The following is a 17,893-nucleotide window of genomic DNA, read 5'->3' on the forward strand; positions in this document are numbered from 1 at the left end:
TAGAAGCAAGTTGCATTTGGGGAGGGAGGAAATGTTGGTCGGATGTTAGCTCACTTAGTAAGAACTACCGTATTTATCGCGGTATAACGCGCTCTGGCGTATACCGCGCACCCCCAAAGTGGCCCCCAATCCTGTGGGAAAAAAAGATTTTTTGTTGTTTTGTACGGTACTTACAGTTTTGATGTCTTGCGCGGCGTCCATCTGCGGCCTCGTCGGGTGTCCTCTTCGGCGGGTCGGGCGTCCATCTTCGGCGGGTCGGGCGTCCATCTTCGGCGGGTCCGGTGTCCATCTTCGGCGGGTCCGGTGTCCATCTTCGGCGGGTCCGGTGTCCATCTTCGGCGGGTCCGGCGTCCTTCGGCGGCGTCCTCCCGCTCGTTTCCCGCCACGACTTTGAATACTGCGCCCGCATATAGCGAGCGCAGTACACTCGTGAATCTTCGGGCAGGCTCGGGCGCCTCTCGCACTGACGTCCTGTACGCTCAGGACGTCAGGACGTCAGTACGAGAGGCGCCGAGACTGGCCGAAGATTCACGAGTGTACTGCGCTCGCTATATGCGGGCGCAGTATTCAAACTCATGGCGGGAAATCGGGTATCGGCGTATACTGCGCACCCACGATTTTGCCCTGATTTTCAGGGCAAAATAGTGCGCGGTATACGCCGATAAATACGGTAACTACTCCCCACGAAAAAAAGTCTATGGGCCTAGCGTTAGAGGGGGCTATATTATTTGGAAAATATGTGCCTGGGGGACTTTTGAAGTGCTTCTACTTTGGATTCAAATCCATGTTCCCCAAAACACACAGACTCTGGCAACTGGAGGACCCTGATACAGATATTTGGCCCAAACCAGCATTGACTGCTCCAACCTCTCCCAGACTCAAAGCAGATGTTAATATAATCAGCCCAAAATAACCTGGTGCTGAGGTCTCCTGCTATATCATGTTTATTAAGATGTTATGTGTTTATTGTTAAGTGTGTCTCTCCCATTGTGTGAATTGAATTAATTGCATCACCTTTTGTTTCTGTCTGTTGGCTATTCCTCTTGGAGGTTCCTACAAGTTGGGATCAGCCTTGTGTCAAGTTTACCATGTTATCTAACTATTGTGTGATGTTTTGGGTAATATTTGGTTTTACTGTTCATTAGGTAACTGCTCTATTTTTGAAGTGTATAAAAACCTGCATTTCTGTTAAAAAAAAACATCTTATGCCAACATCTTGTCTGTGTACGATGCTTGGGTTAAAGGGCTGGTATTAGCTCTCGGTCTGCTGGAAGGGTTGGTAGAGCAGGAGGCACTGTTTGGCAGAAGCACCCAAGCTGGGTGCCAGGTGTTCCGTCACAGGTGAGAGATGGCAGAATGTGTCAAAGCTTACTGTTCTGATGGTGATACATTAAACTTAAGAGAAGAAGGGGCGCCCATTTGTTTATTTTTGATGGTTTCACGGAATGTGCAAATTTACTAGTTGCTTTTTATTCATGTGTTTAGAGCAGTTTTTTTTATCACGTTTATAACACTATTTGTGCTTCTTAATAGGAGGTTGATTTTAGCGCACCATCACGCATTAATTTATTAGTATTATGTATGACCTCCATGATTTATATGGACGGCACAAAGTCTTCTAGTCATGGAATGAACAAGTTGGCAGCATATTACAACATCTTTTTTTTTTTTTTTTCTTCAAAAACTACCTCTTTTAGAGCCTGGATGCTGGATGGAGGGTGATGCTTAACTTGCCTTTTCAGAATTCCCCATAGGTGTTCAATTGGTTTCAGATTAGAAGACATACTTGGCCACTGAATCACTTTCACCCTGTTCTTCTTCAGAAATGCAACAGTGGCCTTAGATGTGTGTTTTGGATCATTGTCATGTTGGAAAAGTGCACGGCGACCAAGGGAGCGGAGTGATGGTAGCATCTTCTCTTTCATTATGGAGCAACACATCAGTGAATTCATGATACCATCAATGAAATGCAGCTCCCCAACACCAGCAACACTCATGCAGTCCCACCGAAGGACACTGGCACCACAATTTTTTAGCGTAGGCACCATGCATTTTTCTTTGTACTTCTAACCTTTGCGACGCCATACCGTTTGGAAGCTATCAGTTACAAAAACATTTATCCTGGTCTCGTCACTCCAAGTAGTCTTCTTTTTCAGCATGAGCCCTGGTAGACTCTAGGCAGGCTTTTTGTGCATGTGCTATGTGCTTTAGGAGAAACTTCCTTCTTTAGCTAACTGCAGTAAACCTGCATGGTGGTTTTCTTTCTCATCAAAAGACGCTTCTTTCGAGGTGTCAACTTCCGTGGATGGCCTTGACGTCTCTGTGAGATGGTTGCAGTTCCATCTTTGTTAAATTCCTGTATCACTTATGCTACAGTATTCTGACTGATGAGTAAAGCTTTGCTGATCTTCTTGTAGTCTTTAGCTTTCTTGTGTAAAATAAATGATTTTCTTTCTCAGGCCTTGTGACATTTCTCTTCCATGTGGTGCCACTGCTGACAGCACAAGTTATTGTAAGCACCTATAAGAACACAAGTATAGATACCTTTTAACTTGTTTGTGAATTAGCACCAGGAAAAAGGACATAAGACCACTCAATGTATTAGTATGGGTTTGAATAAATGATGGTTTGAGCATAAATGAACACGCAAAAAGTAGGTTCAGCCTAGGTTCACATTGGAGCGATTTGTCATGCGATTTGAGAGATCAAATCGCATGACAAGTCGCAGCCTATTGGCAGCAATGACACTGTTCCAATCAGTGCGACACCGATTTTGCGGCTCCGCATCGATTTGCAAAAGTAGTTTCTGCACTACTTTTGCCTATTTCAGGTGCGATTTCAATAGACATCTGTGTATGAAGCCACACAGATGTCTATCAAGTAGCACCTGAAATTGCGCTGACCTTGCTACTTTGTAATCACGCTACTTCAAGTGAAGTAGCGCGATTTCAAAGTAGCATCAATGTGAACCAGGGCTTAGACACAGTCCACTACACAGTATAATCACTATGCAAAGGTAACTTATAATAGAGCTCTGTACTGCTAGACTGGGATTAACGCATGAATCAGCAAAGTCAGCAATAAACAGCGCATATAAGCATTAACTGTAAGACTTGTCTATGAGTGCCTACTCTCTTAGTCTCTTATTGGAAGCAACCCAGTTAAAATTCTATCCCGTGCCGTGGCTAGTGGTTTCTTTGCTATACCTCAACTCACATACCTTTTTTTTTCGTACGTTAATATTTCATAAAAATTCTAATTGACAGTTCTCAAAAAGCATTAACTTCACTGTGAATAATAACAACACAATAACTAGTCTAGAGTGCACTCTTGGAGAATTCATTATCCGACAGTGACATGCCATCCCTTGATTTGAAATGCGCTTCAGCCCTGGTTCACACTGGGTACGATTTGGAACGATTTGAGATGCGATTTGACATGTCAAATCGCATCTCAAATCGGCGGCAATTGTCGGCAATGGCACTGTCCTAATCAGTGCGACGCCGCATCTGCGATTTCAAAAAGTAGTTCCTGTACTACTTTTTGCGATTTCGGGCCGCGATTTACATTAAATTGCGGCCGAAATCGCGGCAAAATCGCGGCCGCGAAATCGCGGTAAAATCGCGCATTTTACCGCGATTTTGAATTCGCAGCAGTGTGAACCTAGGCTAAAGAGGTAAAAATGTGCCTCTTTTCCCGACGATGCCTCTGTAGTAGAAGGATGGGGCCAGACACATGACATCATCATGCTTTCCAAGGTCCAGCCATGCCGGAATAGGAATTTCTGCTGTATTTTGTTTTTTAACCTCTGTAGGTGCATTTTACATAAATAGTTTTTTTTTTTTTTTTTACTGTCGTATACTGCCCTATGGGAGTTGTCCTCATTGATGTGGGAGTCTGAGTTGCCACAGGGTAATTTGAGCGCTTATTGATCTGTGTGGGATCTTTAAATTCGGTGGTGATTTGGAGCACTTGTGGTGTTTGCTGTGCCTGCACATATCTTTCCATCTGGATACGATACCAGCGTTTCATCTCAGTGGATTTAATCCAGTGCTGGGACAAGGTCATTTGGTGCCCAGGGCGAAGGAGGCAAACTGCGCCCCCCCCCCCCCCCCAATTATCATCGCCGTTCATCGTCACTGCTGTGACTATCTGTGCCTCTCTGGAAATTTACGCAGGTATTCTTGCCCACTCAGAAACCTTCCCTTTTGCTAAAAGGTACTTCTCTCTTATAGGGGCTTTTGCAAGAATGGAACATTTTCTCTCCTGTATTTTACATGGGGGGTGCTCTTTTTCTTACACTACTTTGAAACAAAGTACCCCAGTCCTCCTTGCTTCACTGGGGCTTTTCCTATGACCTTTTATGAGAATGTCCTCCTTATTCCCCCTTTCCTGCCCCAAAGACATGTCAACCTCTTTTTTATCTTATGGATGGAGTTGGAAATGTCATGCATGACTACCTGCCATGTATTATCTTGTTTGACTCCTCTGTCAAAGCCACTGGTCACTGATTCATTAGTAATTGACCAGTAGCAGTAAATTAACCCCTTTGTGCTGCATTAGTTGCACCAGTGTCAGGGTTAATTATTGCACTAATGCAGCACAAATGGGTTAATTAACTGCCACTGGTCAGCCACTGCCACTAGTCAGGAATGTGTACTGTGCAGTGGTGAGAAGTGCGTATCACACAAGGCACAGAAAAAAAATCAGCAAAAGGGACAGTACTTACATTCAATGCAAAGCAGCCCTTGTGCTGCGGTATATGCAGCATATAGCCCTGTGTACAGAGTGCAGGGGTCAGGAGTCAGGAAAATGTAACAGAGGGTATCACACAGCATGCAGTGGTAAAGCATATGTAATATGCAGATCAGCATACAGAATGCAGGGCCCAGGAGTATGTAACGCAAAACCCTTTGTACAGAATACAACATGCAGTAGTACCATCCCAAGGCCTTTAATATGTAACATACAGCCACTCTGTATGCTTTACTGTCCCCCATCCCTGGTCTCCCCCAAGCAAAAATCCCCCTTCCCTCAAGTATTCTACCTCTGTGTCCCCTCTTCCCCAGCTCACCTTTGCCCCTCCCATCAACATCTCACTTCTACACCCCCAGTCCACAACTTACCTCTGCACCCCCATTATCTCTGCACCTCATTTTAAAGCTCACCCTAATCCACAGCTCTCACCTTTGCCACCCCCCCATGTTTCACTTTTGCACCCCCAGCTTCCCCCATGGCTCTCGCCTCTGCACAACCTTCCCCACCCTCCACAGCTCTCACTTTGCACAACCTGCCTTCTGCAGCTCTCCCCTCTGCACAGGGCTCCCCCTTCCCAGTTCTCCTCTCCCTCTCTGCACAAATCCACCCCCTCCACACTTTCCCAGTTCTCCTCTCCCTCTCTGCACAAATCCACCCCTCCACACTTTCCCAGTTCTCCTCTCCCTCTCTGCACAAATCCACCCCCTCCACACTTTCCCAGTTCTCCTCTCCCTCTCTGCACAAATCCACCCCCTCCACACTTTCCCAGTTCTCCTCTCCCTCTCTGCACAAATCCCCCCCCTCCACACTTTCCCAGTTCTCCTCTCCCTCTCTGCACAAATCCACCCCCTCCACACTTTCCCAGTTCTCCTCTCCCTCTCTGCACAAATCCACCCCCCCCACACTTTCCCAGTTCTCCTCTCCCTCTCTGCACAAATCCACCCCCTCCACACTTTCCCAGTTCTCCTCTCCCTCTCTGCACAAATCCACCCCCTCCACACTTTCCCAGTTCTCCTCTCCCTCTCTGCACAAATCCACCCCCTCCACACTTTCCCAGTTCTCCTCTCCCTCTCTGCACAAATCCACCCCCTCCACACTTTCCCCGTTCTCCTCTCCCTCTCTGCACAAATCCACCCCCTCCACACTTTCCCAGTTCTCCTCTCCCTCTCTGCACAAATCCACCCCCTCCACACTTTCCCAGTTCTCCTCTCCCTCTCTGCACAAATCCACCCCCTCCACACTTTCCCAGTTCTCCTCTCCCTCTCTGCACAAATCCACCCCCTCCACACTTTCCCAGTTCTCCTCTCCCTCTCTGCACAAATCCACCCCTCCACACTTTCCCAGTTCTCCTCTCCCTCTCTGCACAAATCCACCCCCTCCACACTTTCCCAGTTCTCCTCTCCCTCTCTGCACAAATCCACCCCCTCCACACTTTCCCAGTTCTCCTCTCCCTCTCTGCACAAATCCACCCCCTCCACACTTTCCCAGTTCTCCTCTCCCTCTCTGCACAAATCCACCCCCTCCACACTTTCCCAGTTCTCCTCTCCCTCTCTGCACAAATCCACCCCCTCCACACTTTCCCAGTTCTCCTCTCCCTCTCTGCACAAATCCACCCCCTCCACACTTTCCCAGTTCTCCTCTCCCTCTCTGCACAAATCCACCCCTCCACACTTTCCCAGTTCTCCTCTCCCTCTCTGCACAAATCCACCCCCTCCACACTTTCCCAGTTCTCCTCTCCCTCTCTGCACAAATCCACCCCTCCACACTTTCCCAGTTCTCCTCTCCCTCTCTGCACAAATCCACCCCTCCACACTTTCCCAGTTCTCCTCTCCCTCTCTGCACAAATCCACCCCCTCCACACTTTCCCAGTTCTCCTCTCCCTCTCTGCACAAATCCACCCCTCCACACTTTCCCAGTTCTCCTCTCCCTCTCTGCACAAATCCACCCCCTCCACACTTTCCCAGTTCTCCTCTCCCTCTCTGCACAAATCCACCCCTCCACACTTTCCCAGTTCTCCTCTCCCTCTCTGCACAAATCCCCCCCCTCCACACTTTCCCAGTTCTCCTCTCCCTCTCTGCACAAATCCACCCCCTCCACACTTTCCCAGTTCTCCTCTCCCTCTCTGCACAAATCCACCCCCTCCACACTTTCCCAGTTCTCCTCTCCCTCTCTGCACAAATCCACCCCCTCCACACTTTCCCAGTTCTCCTCTCCCTCTCTGCACAAATCCACCCCCTCCACACTTTCCCAGTTCTCCTCTCCCTCTCTGCACAAATCCACCCCCTCCACACTTTCCCAGTTCTCCTCTCCCTCTCTGCACAAATCCACCCCTCCACACTTTCCCAGTTCTCCTCTCCCTCTCTGCACAAATCCACCCCCTCCACACTTTCCCAGTTCTCCTCTCCCTCTCTGCACAAATCCACCCCCTCCACACTTTCCCAGTTCTCCTCTCCCTCTCTGCACAACTCCACCCCCTCCACACTTTCCCAGTTCTCCTCTCCCTCTCTGCACAAATCCACCCCCTCCACACTTTCCCAGTTCTCCTCTCCCTCTCTGCACAAATCCACCCCCTCCACACTTTCCCAGTTCTCCTCTCCCTCTCTGCACAAATCCACCCCCTCCACACTTTCCCAGTTCTCCTCTCCCTCTCTGCACAAATCCACCCCCTCCACACTTTCCCAGTTCTCCTCTCCCTCTCTGCACAAATCCACCCCCTCCACACTTTCCCAGTTCTCCTCTCCCTCTCTGCACAAATCCACCCCTCCACACTTTCCCAGTTCTCCTCTCCCTCTCTGCACAAATCCACCCCCTCCACACTTTCCCAGTTCTCCTCTCCCTCTCTGCACAAATCCACCCCCTCCACACTTTCCCAGTTCTCCTCTCCCTCTCTGCACAAATCCACCCCCTCCACACTTTCCCAGTTCTCCTCTCCCTCTCTGCACAAATCCACCCCCCCCCACTTTCCCAGTTCTCCTCTCCCTCTCTGCACAAATCCACCCCCTCCACACTTTCCCAGTTCTCCTCTCCCTCTCTGCACAAATCCACCCCCTCCACACTTTCCCAGTTCTCCTCTCCCTCTCTGCACAAATCCCCCCCCTCCACACTTTCCCAGTTCTCCTCTCCCTCTCTGCACAAATCCACCCCCTCCACACTTTCCCAGTTCTCCTCTCCCTCTCTGCACAAATCCACCCCCTCCACACTTTCCCAGTTCTCCTCTCCCTCTCTGCACAAATCCACCCCCTCCACACTTTCCCAGTTCTCCTCTCCCTCTCTGCACAAATCCACCCCTCCACACTTTCCCAGTTCTCCTCTCCCTCTCTGCACAAATCCACCCCCTCCACACTTTCCCAGTTCTCCTCTCCCTCTCTGCACAAATCCACCCCTCCACACTTTCCCAGTTCTACTCTCCCTCTCTGCACAAATCCACCCCCTCCACACTTTCCCAGTTCTCCTCTCCCTCTCTGCACAAATCCACCCCCTCCACACTTTCCCAGTTCTCCCTCTCTGCACAAATCCACCCCCTCAACAATTTCCCAGTTCTCCTCTCTGCACAAATCCACCCCTCCACACTTTCCCAGTTCTCCTCTCCCTCTCTGCACAAATCCACCCCCTCCACACTTTCCCAGTTCTCCTCTCCCTCTCTGCACAAATCCACCCCCCCTCAACACTTTCCCAGTTCTCCTCTCTGCACAAATCCACCCCCCTCCACACTTTCCCAGTTCTCCTCTCTGCACAAATCCACCCCAGATCTCCTCCATGTACAATCCACCCCAGATCCTCTCTCTGCACACATCCACCCCAGATCTCCTCCATGTACAATCCACCCCAGATCCTCTCTCTGCACACATCCACCCCAGACCCCCTCCATGTACAATCCACCCCAGATCTCCTCCATGTAGGGTTGCCACCTCATCCCTTTAAAAAGGAACACATCTGAATTACACAGGTTCTGAGGCTAATTTAATGCAGGTAAGGCACCAAGTGAGTTTAATTACCACCTTAATCAGCCACAGAACCTGTGTAATTCAGATGTGTTCCTTTTTAAAGGGATGAGGTGGCAACCCTACCTCCATGTACAATCCACCCCAGATCTTCTCTCTGCACACATCCACCCCAGACCCCCTCCATGTACAATCCACCCCAGATCTTCTCTCTGCACACATCCACCCCAGACCCCCTCCTTGTACAATCCACCCCAGATCTTCTCTCTGCACACATCCACCCAGACCCCCTCCATGTACAATCCACCCCAGATCCCCTCCATGTACAATCCACCCCAGATCTCCTCCATGTACAATCCACCCCAGATCCTCTCCATGTACAATCCACCCCAGATCCTCTCCATGTACAATCCACCCCAGATCCCCTCCATGTACAATCCACCCCAGATCCCCTCCATGTACAATCCACCCCAGATCCCCTCCATGTACAATCCACCCCAGATCCCCTCCATGTACAATCCACCCCAGACCCCCTCCATGTACAATCCACCCCAGATCTTCTCTCTGCACACATCCACCCCAGACCCCCTCCATGTACAATCCACCCCAGATCCTCTCTCTGCACACATCCACCCCAGACCCCCTCCATGTACAATCCACCCCAGATCCTCTCTCTGCACACATCCACCCCAGACCCCCTCCATGTACAATCCACCCCAGATCTTCTCTCTGCACACATCCACCCCAGACCCCCTCCATGTACAATCCACCCCAGATCTTCTCTCTGCACACATCCACCCCAGATCCCCTCCATGTACAATCCACCCCAGATCTCCTCCATGTACAATCCACCCCAGATCTTCTCTCTGCACACATCCACCCCAGACCCCCTCCATGTACAATCCACCCCAGATCTTCTCTCTGCACACATCCACCCCAGACCCCCTCCATGTACAATCCACCCCAGATCTTCTCTCTGCACACATCCACCCCAGACCCCCTCCATGTACAATCCACCCCAGACCCCCTCCATGTACAATCCACCCCAGATCTCCTCCATGTACAATCCACCCCAGATCCCCTCCATGTACAATCCACCCCAGATCTCCTCCATGTACAATCCACCCCAGATCTCCTCCATGTACAATCCACCCCAGATCCTCTCTCTGCACACATCCACCCCAGATCCTCTCTCTGCACACATCCACCCCAGATCCTCTCTCTGCACACATCCACCCCAGATCTCCTCCATGTACAATCCACCCCAGATCCTCTCTCTGCACACATCCACCCCAGATCCTCTCTCTGCACACATCCACCCCAGATCCCCTCTCTGCTACACCCCCCCCCCCCCCTTTCACTGTTCCCTCTCTCAGCACAAGTGCACTCCTCTCTGCTTTGGCAATCCCTCACCTCTTCTGACGGGCACTAGTCTCTATGGTATGCACAGGCTTTTTTGTTTTAATACAGCAGAGTACAGAGAGCTCTGCCTGCTGTAGCACAGAGCTGAGGAGGAGTTTCAGAGCTCCTGGGTTCCGTGCTGCAATGTACCAGTAGTAGCAGCAAGCAGGGACAAGCTGCCTCTGCAATCAATCACTTTCGGTAGCTTACAGTACTGGGAGCAGAATTGGGCTCGAGGGCAGCAGCAGTGAGTGCCCAGAGCTAACCCAGAAAAGCCAGGAGAGGAAGTGAGCTGTGCAGAAAACTTCCTCTACTGGCTATGTGTTATGTGACAGGTCAGAGAGGAGAGGGTTGTCAGAGGTGAAGAAAGTCCAGGCAATACACACACTTTGTTGCTGAACTTCTTCTGGTTCCTCCTCGGTGGCTCCTCTCACAGCTTCAGCAGCAGCTCTCTACTCTCCTCCTATCCCGCCTCTGGCTGTGAGTGAGAGTAGGCGAGACGTTCTATTGCTCAAATATGTATCTATGTTCTCTCTCTTGATAACATTTTTTATATGAAATTTATTTGTATATGTATTATTTTGTAATTAAACTTTATTTTTATAACGATAAACGTCCCTGTGATTGCCCTTTAAAGTCCGCCATGTCGCTACCCAGTGTAGTACAACTCTTTTCTTTTTGAACCTGGCTGTGAGTGATGTCACGCTGCCAGGACGGGACTACAAAGTTCCTTCATAGGGGGAGAGAAGGAGCAGCGCTGACAGAAATGACTGGTGTGGACTGTGTAGGCGGGTGCAGGAGCGCACTCAGCACATTACAGTAATAAGGTAGAGATGACTAGCGGCGCTGGCTAATTTGTACAGTGAAGCACACTGCTGGCACTTCACCTGCGCCCCCCTCCTGTCCGCAAATGGTAGCGCCCAGGGCACCCGCTCCCTCCGCCCCTGCCTTGTACCGGCCCTGATTTAATCAGTTGCTTTACATTCTTATTAAATGTTGAAGGTGCAGCTGCTATGGATTTTTCCACTTGTGAAGTGATTTTGCACATTATGGGCTGGATTCAGTTCGAATGGTCTATCTATCCGCCCGGCGTAACGTTTCTCAGATCCATTACGCTGCCGTAATTTAGGGCGCAAGTTCCGTATTCAGATACAACTTGCGCCCTTAGTTACGGCGGCGTAACGTATCTGTGTCGGCGCAAGCCCGCTTAATTCAAATGTGGATGATGTGGGTGTGTCTTATGTATATTAACTGTGACCCTGCGCATTTGACGTTTTTTACGAACGGCGCATGCGTTCGTGAAAAAAATCCCAGTGCGCATTCTCGAAAATCCGCCGCAAAACGTCATTGCTTTACATACATCCCTATTCGCGAACGACTTACGCAAACAACGTAAAATTTTTAAAACTCGACGCGGGAACGACGGCCATACTTAACATAGGATACGCCTCATATAGCAGGGGTAACTAAACGCCGAAAAAAGCCTAACGTAAACGACGTAAAAAAAAGCGCCGGACGTACGTTTCTGAATCGGCGTAACTACCTAATTTGCATATTCCTCGTATTTTTTTTTTCGCCGTACGTACCGTTTAATTGTTATTTTCCCCCCCGGCTTCAGGGTTCTGATTCCCGCGGGACTGGGCGTTCCTAATGAGAGCTTAGATGATTGACGTGTTGTGAAAAACTTCCCATGGCGCATAAAGCGCGTCACCAGTTTTCCGTAAATAGCCGACTTGCGAGTCGGCGCTATACCGCGCCTGCGCCCGCCGTGTAGAGCTGACTGCGCAGGCGCCATATAGAGCCGACTCGCAGGTCGGCTATTTACGGAAAACTGGTGACGCGCTTTATGCGCCATGGGAAGTTTTTCACAACACGTCAATAATCTAAGCTCTCATTAGGAACGCCCCGTCCCGCGGGAATCAGAACCCGGAAGCCGGGGTGAAAATAACAATTAAACGGTACGTACGGCGAAAAAAAAATACCAGCATACTGTACATAATGTTAGAAAACTGTTTTAGGTTGAACCTCCACTTTAAAAGGGCAAAGTGAAAAAAAAAAATTTTTTTACTTTTACCTACAGGTAAGCCTATAATAAGGCCCCTTTCAGACTGGGGCGGGAGCTGCGGTGGCGGTATAACGCCGCTAAAAATAGCGGCGCTATACCGCCGGGATTGCCGTGGAAATCAGCCGCTAGCGGTGCGGTATTAACCCCCGCTAGCGGCCGATAAAGGGTTAATACTGCCCGCAATGCGCCTATATAGAGGCGCATTGCGGGCGGTATTGCCGCGGTTCCCATTGTTTTCAATGGGAAGGAGCGGTGAAGGAGCGGTATACACGCCGCTCCTCTCACCGCTCCAAAGATGCTGCTGACAGGAGATTTTTTTGTCTCCCGCCAGCGCATCGCCTCAGTGTGAAAGCCCTTCGGCTTTCACATTGAGGTAGCTGGGCAGGAGTTTTTCAGGCGGGATAGCAGCGCTATTTTTAGCGCTTTACCGCCTGAAAAACTCCTCAATGTGAAAGGGGCCTTAGGCTTACCTGTAGGTAAAAAAAAATCTCCTAATTCTTTACGGTTTTGGAGATATTCCCCTCGCAATGAGCCACTGATGCGCACAGGGGATTCTCGCGGCTTCAGCCACTCACAGCGATGGAGCCGCGATACCCGGAAGACACACCGAGGCAACATGTCAGCTACTTCGGTGTTGACCAGGTAAGTTACCGATGCCTCAAACTTAGGTAAGTATTTCATAATGAGCTAGTATGCATTATGTCTTTTGCCTTACAGGTGACAAAAAAATAAATAACAAATTTGGACTATACAACCACTTTATGTAGTATTAATTCTACGCACAGGGTTTTCTTTGTTTTTTTATGATATAACTGTTAGCCAGTTCAGCACCGCAGGGCAGCAGCTCCATTCTTAGCAAGCACGTAGATACACACACACACACACACACACACACACACACACACACACACACACACACACACACGCATATATGTGTTATTTAGACCTCAGACCAATACATAAATGTTGCTGCTGAATCTCTCATTGCTGCAGATCAATGTGGTTCCAGGTAGACAGAGAGGACATTTTTTCAGGTGCATGCATGAAAAGGCGTGCGTTTACAGGCGCTCCTATCCTATTGAAGTCTTTTGGAAGAAATATAAAGACTTTCCTGCTGTGACATTTTCCATTTATGCTGCTGCTATCATTTTATCAGCCGGAAATATAAAATGGTGACTTTCTGCTCTGTTCTGTATGCCCTTGGAACAGTGCCAAGGGCCAGGCAATGTGTTCAGTTTGTCCACTTTCTAAATATAAGATTTAGCAATGCTGCTTCTAATAAGTACTATGATCACGATATGTATTTTTGGTACTTAAATAAAAATGAGACATAGAGCGTTGCTGTGTACCCATCAATGTCGATTTTAAATCATTTGTTCCAGGAAAGTTTACTTAGACTGTTAGCCACAAGAAAAATGTTTGATTACATGTTTTCAAGCCTTTTGCATTTTCATTTTTCATCAAGCTTTCCTTCACTTAGATAAAGGACACAACAGCAGCATCTAATCTTTATCCTAAAATAAATGATTGATATATAAAATCTGTATAGACATGGTTAGGGTCTGTGGGCATCAGTCACAAGTGAGTAAGTCTGTGTGTGAAGATCACAGCACTGGAGGAAGAGTGCGGTAGCAGCAAATTATCTATAGTGAAGAAGCAGCTCTGAAATTACAAGGGATCCTTTGACTCACAAAGATTACATTGATGAGTTTCACTTAGATTACATATTTTAAACCTTTCTGTTTATGACTAACCCCCAGGTTTGCAGTTACTATACTTTAGAGCTGTCCAGGGTCCAAAGGTCCATCACAAATTAAGCATGTGAAAATGTGTTAGTCAACATAAAATAAGACGCTCAAGAGCTAGGGCTAAAAGCTAACTCTGCCTTTTGCAACATGTTACATGTCAAACCGTAAATATGTGTGTAACATATAACATGCTACTAAGCAATCTCCCCCTCCCCCCGTGACAACTTGTGATATTTCTTCTCCCCCACAGACACTGTCACTTTTGACATCCAGAGAGATCTATGAAAGAATTAACTACAAGTCCCATCTTCCACCGGTAGACAGACTTTTAGTTCTTAAAGCGGGGGTTCACCCTAAAAAAAAAAATTCTAACATTACATCCAGCATACGAACAACATTTACAGTGTGCAGGTCTTTTTTTTTTTTTGCCGTACATACCGATATTGTGTGATTTTCTCCCCGGCTTCCGGGTTCTGATTCCCGCGGGACTGGGCGTTCCTATGCCTGGGTTAGGTGATTGACATGTTGTGAAAAAGTTCCCATGTCGCACAAGGCGCGTCACCAGTTTTCCGTAAATAGCCGAGCTGCGAGTCGGCGCTATACGGCGCCTGCGCCCGCCCTGTAGAGCTGACTGTGCAGGCGCAGTATAGCGCCTACTCGTAGCTCGGCTATTTACGGAAAACTGGTGACGCGCCTTGTGCGACATGGGAACTTTTTCACAACACGTCAATCATCTAACCCAGGGATAGGAAAGCCCAGTCCCGCGGTAATCAGAACCCGGAAGCCGGGGAGAAAATCACACTATATCGGTATGTACGGCGAAAAAAAAAAAAAGACCTGCATACTATAAATGTCGGTATGCTGGATGTAATGTTAGAATTTTTTTTAGGGTGAACCCCCGCTTTAATGGAATATGATTGCAATAATCACTGCACTTGTAGTCCATTGACACTTTCTCTAGTTCTCAAACTAAAAGCCATACCTCTGGTCAGGAAGCAGGGAGAAGTGTTTGCAGTGTTGAAAGAACAACAGCAGAATTGCTTTTAGAAACTGACTATATACTGTATGCATTATACCTATCTATCCAGTAGATGGCACTGGAGTGTTATATTGTGTATTCTATGGTAATGTAATCAGAGAAAGTATGTTTCTGATTCAATTATATGCACTTATTTGTTATTCCTGTTCCTGTTTCTCATGCTGTAAGACATGTTCTGTAATCCCCATAAAAGTAAAGCATATTGCTGCAAACAAGAAGCTTCCAGCGCATTGCATAAATACTCTGCAGAACAGGTTATGCCCAGGCACTTCTGAAAAATCAGTGAATGCTGTATACAAGCTGCTGAAAGATAGCTGTTACGGAACCATGAACCAGACGTACAACAAGAGATAAGTGAAAATAAGAAGGCTTTATTGAAAATCAAGCTGTAAAGCAAAAGTCCAAACGGATGGTGAAACCAGAGGTCAGGAACCAGAAGGGTAGTCAGACGAAGCCAGGATCAGGAACCAGCAGGGAAGTCAGACGAAGCCAGGATCAGGAACCAGCAGGGAAGTCAGACGAAGCCAGGATCAGGAACCAGCAGGGAAGTCAGACGAAGCCAGGATCAGAACCAGAACCAGAAGCAGCAGCAGCAGTCTTAGAAGCATGTGAACACAGGAGGACCAAGCAAGGAACTGAAGCCACAGAACTCCTATATATATGAGCCAGGCATCCAGCTCCTCCCAGTGGGAAGGAGGAGCCGCAGGGTGGGAGGCTACAAGAGACCTAGAAACCAAGATGGCCGCCAGCACGTCAAACGAAGGAGACAGGAGAGAGGTAAGACCATGACAGTACCTCCCCCTCAAGGGCCCCTCCTCCGCGGTGCAAAAAACGGTTTCTGAGGGAAGCGTGCGTGGAAGGCTCGGAGCAAGGCAGGAGCATGGACATCTGCGGAGGGAACCCAGGAACGCTCCTCTGGACCATAACCACGCCAGTGGACCAAAAACTGCACCCGACCGCGGACCAGGCGTGAGTCCAGGATATTGCTCACCTCATACTCCTCATGATTGCCCACTTGGACCGGACGAGGCCGAGGAACCGAGGAAGTGAAGCGATTGCACACCAGTGGCTTCAACAGGGAGACATGAAACACGTTGGAGATCCGCATGCCAGGAGGAAGCGCAAGGGCATAGGCTACCGGGTTTACCCTGCGAAGCACTCGGAAGGGACCAACAAAGCGAGGGGCCAGCTTGGGAGTGGGCACTCGAAGGTTGAGGTTGCGAGTGGACAACCATACACGGTCTCCGACCTGGTAGGAAGGAGCAGGCGCTCGTCTGCGATCAGCCTGGAGTTTCTGGCGCTGCGCAGAGACCTCAAGGGACTTCTGGATCTGTACCCAAGAGGTGCGTAGGACAGAAAGGTGATCCTCCACAGCCGGAATATCCTGGGGAGAGAATGCCTCCGGTAACACGGCAGGTTGGAACCCATAATTGGCCATGAAGGGAGATGTCCCAGAGGAAGAGTTCACAACCGTGTTCCTGGCAAACTCAGCCCAAGGCAGGAGGTCAACCCAATTGTCCTGGTGATCGGAGACATAGCAACAAAGGAATTGCTCCAAGGCCTGATTGGATCGTTCTGCGGGCCCATTGGACTGAGGGTGGTAGGCCGAGGAGAAGGAGAGATGAATCCCCAACTGGGAGCAAAAGGCGCGCCAGAACCTGGACACAAACTGACTCCCCCGATCCGACACTATCTCCTTGGGCAAACCGTGCAACCGGAAGACCTCCCGGGCAAAAATCGTGGCCAACTCTTGTGCAGAGGGTAACTTCTTGAGAGGAACACAGTGGCACATTTTGGAAAACCGATCCACAATCATGAGAATGACCGTATGGCCTCGGGATGCAGGGAGGTCCACAATGAAATCCATCCCCAGGTGTGACCATGGGCGCTCCCCGGTGGCTATGGGTTGCAGCAGGCCCAACGGAAGGTGCCGAGGGGACTTACTTTGGGCACAAACGGAGCATGCCGCTACATATGCGGCGATGTCGGAACGTAGGGAAGGCCACCAGAACAGACGTGAAACAGCCCAGGACAGCTGATTCTTACCAGGATGCCCCGCGGTCTTGGAGTTATGGTAGGTTCGCAACAACCGAGTGCGCAACTCCTCAGGCACAAAACATCTGCCGTTGGGTCTCCCAGAGGGAGCACCAGACTGAGCCGCCAAAATCTGCTCACCAAGGGGAGAGGTCAGGCTGGTGCGAATGGCGGCCAGGATCTGATTCGGAGGTATGACCGAAGTCGGTATAGATTCCTCCCTGGACAGCTCGGAGTACTGCCGTGATAAGGCATCCGCCCTGATGTTCTTGGAACCAGGTAGGTAGGAGACCACGTAATTAAAACGTGACAAGAACAGAGCCCATCTGGCCTGACGTGGTGTCAATCTCTTGGCCTCAGAAAGGTAGGTCAGATTCTTGTGGTCCGTCAGGATGAGAACCGGAACCACCGAGCCCTCGAGCAAGTGCCTCCACTCTTTGAGAGCCTGCACTATGGCCAATAACTCCCTGTCACCAATCTGATAGTTGCACTCTGCGGGTGACAGTTTCCGGGAGTAAAACCCACAAGGAAGCAGCGGACCCTCTGGTGTTCTACGCTGAGACAGAAGGGCGCCTACTCCCGTCTCGGACGCGTCCACCTCGAGGACAAAGGGCAACCCAGGGTTGGGATGAGACAGAATCGGAGCCGACACAAAGGCGGATTTTAGGGCCTCAAAAGCCCGGATGGCCTCGAGCGGCCAGACCTGGGAATTACTGCCCTTCCTGGTCAGATCCGTGAGAGGCTTGGCCAGCATGGAGAAGTCCCTGATGAACTTCCGATAATAATTGGCGAAGCCCAAAAAGCGCTGCAAGGAACGAAGTCCACTGGGCTGAGGCCACTGTAAGACAGCCGAAACCTTCTCAGGGTCCATGGAGAACCCCTCAGCGGAAATGATGTAACCTAAGAA

Source organism: Rana temporaria, chromosome 3 (assembly GCF_905171775.1).
Source record: "Rana temporaria chromosome 3, aRanTem1.1, whole genome shotgun sequence".
Taxonomy (NCBI): domain Eukaryota; kingdom Metazoa; phylum Chordata; class Amphibia; order Anura; family Ranidae; genus Rana; species Rana temporaria.